This window comes from Capra hircus, chromosome 4 (assembly GCF_001704415.2).
Source record: "Capra hircus breed San Clemente chromosome 4, ASM170441v1, whole genome shotgun sequence".
NCBI classification, from domain to species: Eukaryota; Metazoa; Chordata; class Mammalia; order Artiodactyla; family Bovidae; genus Capra; species Capra hircus.
This window is the reverse complement of record NC_030811.1, coordinates 64,306,946-64,313,049: the sequence shown is the minus strand read 5'-3', so window position 1 is coordinate 64,313,049 and position 6,104 is coordinate 64,306,946.

The following is a 6,104-nucleotide window of genomic DNA, read 5'->3' as shown; positions in this document are numbered from 1 at the left end:
AAATTAAAAAAAAAAAAAGAATGGATAACAAGAAGGTCTGGCTATATAGCACAGGGAACTATATTCAATAGCCTGTGATAAATCATAATGGAAAAGAATATGAAAAAGTATATATATGTAAAACTGAAGAATTGATGCTTTTGAACTGTGGTGTTGGAGAAGACTCTTGAGAGTCCCTTGGATTGCAAGGAGATCCAACCACTCCATTCTGAAGGAGATCAACCCTGGGATTTCTTTGGAAGAAATGATGCTAAAGCTGAAACTCCAGTACTTTGGCCACCTCATGCGACAAGTTGACTCATTGGAAAAGACTCTGATGCTGGGAGGGATTGGGGGCAGGAGGAGAAGGGGACGACAGAGGATGAGATGGCTGGATGGCATCACTGACTCGATGGACGTGAGTCTGAGTGAACTCTAGGAGATGGTGATGGACAGGGAGGCCTGGCATGCTGCAATTCATGGGGTCGCAAAGAGTCGGACACGACTGAGTGACTGAACTGAACTGAACTGATGTAAAACTGAATCACTTTGCTCTACAGCAGAAATTAATGCAATATTATAAATCAAATATAATTTGTATAATTTTATACAATAAAATTTTAAAAAGAAAAAATTCTACTTCATGCATGAAGTCTCCAACCAGAAATGTTTCTTTTTCCTCACAACTTTTAAAACTATCTGTAATGCACCTATGGCACTTATTACATCCCCACAGGCCACACATCCTATTCAAAGGGCAGCATATCAGGGTTGCTTTTACTTTGTTTAATCCTGAAGCAGCAAGTAAACCTGATAAGGATGCAAGTTGGTGGACACAGCTCCTATTGATGACTGTGCATCTGAAGCCCAGTGGCGTTGGCCCACCTTGAGTGAGATGACCCCAGACTGGAGGATCATAGAACTATACCTTCCATAACCCTAGGCTCTTCATCCTTCAGCAACAACTCATTCTATTCATAAAGCAATGATTTTGCTACTCTTAGAGCCAGATCACCCAGGTTTCATGTCCATGTTCCAAGCCTTGAAGCTTGTGCTTTGCCTGCATTTGGGGCACACCCCTTTCATCTGCATCCATTCACATCCACTTAGAGGCTTTTCTTGGGCAAGCCTAGTCATGGCCTACCACATCATATACATACTTGTTTTACATTTATTTGTAAACACATCTGTCATCTCATGAAATTAACTCCCTAAAAATGAGAACCTTGTTTTCATCATCTCTGTCTCTCATGTCATCTTTGTAATTACAGATAGTATGTGTTAAATGAATGTTTGAGAAATACTTGTTGACTAGATTTTTCTGGGTCAAGAAATATCAGAAACATTACATACATGGAATGTCACTTTCAGTATAATGAACCCTACGAGGTATTTTTGATAAAATCCTCTTACTATCTTTTTACATCCACAGTTAGTTCCAAATCAGTACAAGTACCTGAAAAATGTACCCATAGACCTTATAAAACTGTGGTCCTTAACTCAATGTATTGGTTTTGCAACATATTTGAAGAAATTATAAGACTCCAAACCATATCAAGTAAGTCACAAAATAAATACAAATACCAGGAAGAAAGGGGAACAGAACAAAAAAGCTTTCTCCCAGCCAGACTCTGCTTCTGCAGGGACTTCAGCCTATATCTTGACAATTACACTTTAGTCAAATATGACTCCAAGTCACACAGGAGTCTAGAAGACAAGATTTTTAGCTAAGCTCATTGATAATCAAATCTGAGGTTTTGTTGATGAGAATGAAGATCACAGATATAAGAGGAAATATTCTAATAAATAAATATTACTTATTTGTTACCAACTTGACCTTATATATTTCTTCTTCTTGAAATCAGAGGAAGATGTATCTTCCTATAAAACACAACCTACCCAGTTTAACATTTCTCCTAACAGTTGTCACCATCATGTTGCAAAGATAAATTTTACATTAATCTGAATGTGTGGTCACACTTGAGAAGGGTTCTAACTTATCATGGGTCTATACATTGAGGATTTGGAAGGAACACAAATAAGACTTGGTATTCAAGTCTTGGTATTGAAGACAAACATGAAAGGATTTCTTTGACTGACTAGTCATGGCTTTCTTGGAATTCTTTGCATAGCTTTAAGCAGAAATAAATGCCTCCCAGATTCTCCATCTAAGACTTGTTATCATCTAGTTCCTGCCTGTTTCTCCCAACTCACCTGTCCTCCCCTAACACAGACCTTTCCCTCCTGCCATATGGGATGCCTTGTAGGTCTGTGAGGTCACCATGCTCACACAGGTCTGGTACTGGCCTACCTCTCTGTCTCGTCTCCTGAGCCTCTTTCCCATGCCACTTCAGACATACCTCAAGTGTGTTCTTTGCCAACTAAAAACAGAGTTCATCCCCTCGTAAGACTTGTAACGGGCTTCCCTGGTGGCTCAGACAGTAAAGAATCTGCCTGCAATGCAGGAGACCCAGTTTGATCCCTGGGCTGGGAAGATCCCATAGAGAAGGGAATGGGTACCCTGTCCAGTATTCTTGCCTAGAGAATTCCATGGACAGAGGAGCCTGGTGAGCTATAGTCCATGGGGTCACAAAGAGTCAGACACAACTGAGCAACTAACTTTAAGACTTGTAACAGCTTCTCCCACTGCCTGATATGATTCTCTCATGAGCTTCCTACAGTTGCCATTTAAACCTCAGCTTAAATTGATGCCTCCCTGACTATGCGTGCTCCTCTCCACTCTCATGTGGAGAGGGGCCCAACCCAACCCAGCCACCGCCACCACCACTACCCCCTGCCTGGCCTGCGTTCTCCTAAGCACATCTCCACTACCTAGTATTTTTCTAGTTCAGTTACTATAATCCTTCTGCCCTACCAGAATGTTAGGATTTTGAGGAAGGGGTTTTTCTTTTATTATTTACTGTTTTTTTCTTCAAGCTCAGTACTGGAACTTGGTAGCTATTCAATTTGTGTTTACTGAATGAATAAATGGATGAATAATTCAATGTCCCTGCTCTGCCTGGAACATTCTGCACAACTGTGCCCCCCGCCACCATCCTGTAAGTCACAGATTCTGAATACCCCGTTCTTCATGCCATCTCATTTAAATGTCTCTTTTCTGTGTTCCTATAGTACCTTCCCTGTAGTAACATTAATTATAGGTATCGTAACCCTTGATTACTTGTCCATTTCCCATCAGTCAAAGTGGGCATAGTTCAAATTCATTATCTCTGAATTGGATGGTGGGACTTTACAAACACATGTAGCACCTTTTTGCAAATTAGAAAGAGAGGCCCTGGCACCCAGCTTGATGAGTGCTAATGGACTGGAATTCACCCTCCTCACCTTAGCAGGGAACAACCTGTATACCTGTACATAGTATGCCTGGTAGACACTAATTGTTTAATTCAATAAGGGAGTCAATTTCCTTTACATCTTAGTTTCTTAAAGGCAAAGAAATTAAGGTAGGGGAAAGGATGAGACCGAACAATTACAAAAGTCTGTTCTGTCACTAGTACTATTTAGGGTTATTGTTTTTTCTTTAAACCACTACTGAGGTATAATTGACATATAAAAAGCTGTATATGTTACACATTGCTATGTTAAAAATGGATAACCAACAAGGACCTATTGTATAGCACATGGAACTCTGCTCGATGTTGTGTAGCAGCCTAGATGGGAGAGGGGTTCAGGAGAAAATAGGTACATGTGTATGTGTGGCTGAGTTCCTTCCCTGTTCACCTGAAACTATCACAACATTGTTAGCTGCCTATGCTGAGTCGCTTCAGTCGTGTCTGACGCTTTGTGACCCTGTGGACAGTAGCCCACCAGGCTCCTCTGTCCATGGGATTCTCCAGGCAAGAATACTGGAGTGGGTTGCATTTGTTAACTGCCTATCAATTCAGTTCAGTTCAGTTGCTCAGTCGTGTCCGACTCTTTGAGACCCCATGAATCGCAGCACGCCAGGCCTCCCTGTCCATCACCAACTCCTGGAGTTCACCCAGACTCAAGTCCATCGAGTCAGTGATGCCATCCAGCCATCTCATCCTCTGTCGTCCCCTTCTCCTCCTGCCCCCAATCCCTCCCAGCATCAGAGTCTTTTCCAATGAGTTAACTCTTCGCATGAGGTGGCCAAAGTACTGGAGTTTCAGCTTCAGCATCAGTCCTTCCAAAGAAATCCCAGGGCTGATCTCCTTCAGAATGGACTGGTTGGATCTCCTTGCAGTCCAAGGGACTCTCAAGAGTCTTCTCCAACACCACAGTTCAAAAGCATCAATTCTTTGGCGCTCAGCCTTCTTCAGAGTCCAACTCTCACATCCATACATGACCACTGGAAAAACCATAGCCTTGACTAGATGACCTTAGTTGGCAAAGTAATGTCTCTGCTTTTGAATATACTATCTAGGTTGCTCATAATTTTTCTTCCAAGGAGTAAGCGTCTTTTAATTTCATGGCTACAGTCACCATCTATACTCCAATACAAAATAAAAAGTATTTTTTTAAGCTGCATATGTTTAATATATACAATTTGATGAATTTGGATATAAGTATGTACCTGTGAAACGATCAGCTAATCAATGCCATAAAACATATCTATCATTTCACCTCCAAAAGTTTCCTCTCACCCTTGTGTGTGTGTGTGTGTGTGTGTGTATGTGTGTTAAGAGCACTTCATTCTAGGTTCTTTTCACACATGTCATGTCGTGTACTTCTTACAACACCCCCTTGAAGGAAAGATTAGTCTTTCTATTTTGTGGATGAAGAAATGGGCTTAGACAAGTTTTGCAACTTCCTCAAGGTCGTACCATTAATAAACAGTAAGTCTGTGATTGAAACCCAGGCCCATGTGACTCCAAGGTTACTCCTGGCTGGCCTTGGTTACATAAGAACCTGACTGCGTGTTCCTAGGAGTCGCGGCTTATGTGTGCAGTCCTGCTAGCACAGGTCCATCTGGGCAAAATCTTGCCTTGTTCCCTTTTTATAGTGTCTCTCAATCTCTAGAGTTTCTGACTGCCTGATGATTGTTCAGTAGATTAAGATTTTTCTGATATTTCTAAGGCTATGGCAGGATTATATTGTCAAAGAGCAATATTTTTCAATCAAGTAATCTTTAAAACTTTATTTATTTTTTAATTGAAGGATAATTGCTTTGTAGAATTTTGTTGTTTTCTGTCAAACCTCAACATGAGTGAGCCATAGGTATATATATGTATATATGTATATGTATATGTATATATATATATATATATATATATATCCCTTCCCTTTTGAACCTCCCTCCCCTCTCCCTTCCCATCCCACCCCTCTAGGTCGAATTTTCATTGTTATGTTTTAAATTACATTAATTTCTTAAATGTTTGTAAGTTTTGTTTTGTCGCCAGGAATGCTGATAATGCAACATGCTACATTTGAGGTCCCTTTTTGTTTTAAGAAAGGAAGAAAGGATACCATGGTAAATTTAGCTAGGACTCTGAAGCCTTAAAATTTATTTTACTTCCCTTTTTTCCTATTCTGGAGACATTTCTTTGTGGCTTTCAGTTCTGAAATTGCATTTCAATTTAATGAAATATCTGACAAATAATGGACAGTAAGAGTAAGTTCAATTGTCTTTTTCTAAAAAGAGAATGTTGCTTATCTCTCAAAGCTATGGTATTATCCATAATACAGTGTAAGGCTGTGTTAGAGGAGTACTATGAGCTATAAGTAACATCATATGTACAACAAGGCAGTAATTTTTATGATATCTTATATTGGAAGAACTTTTCATGGCAACAGCACACGTATGGATTGTCTTTTCTTTCAAGATAAAGATACTGTTGGACTTTTTCATTTAGATATCCTCTGACATTCATACCAAAAAAATCAAAATCAACTTGCCCTCTACCAATCCCTCTAGCCTTATACAACCAGTTCTCCTCTGCTTTCCCTGTATGTGGTAGCACCAATCTCCTGGCCAAAATATCAGAGAATCTCCAAGTTGAAAAAGACTTGAGAAGTGATCTACTTCAAAGTCCTGTCTCATCTAGAAACACTTGGACAACATGACTAAGATTCAGATCTCTAACTCAGTTTCAAACCCTGGCCACACGACTTGCAATGGATTCTTGAGCAAGTCATTTCACCTC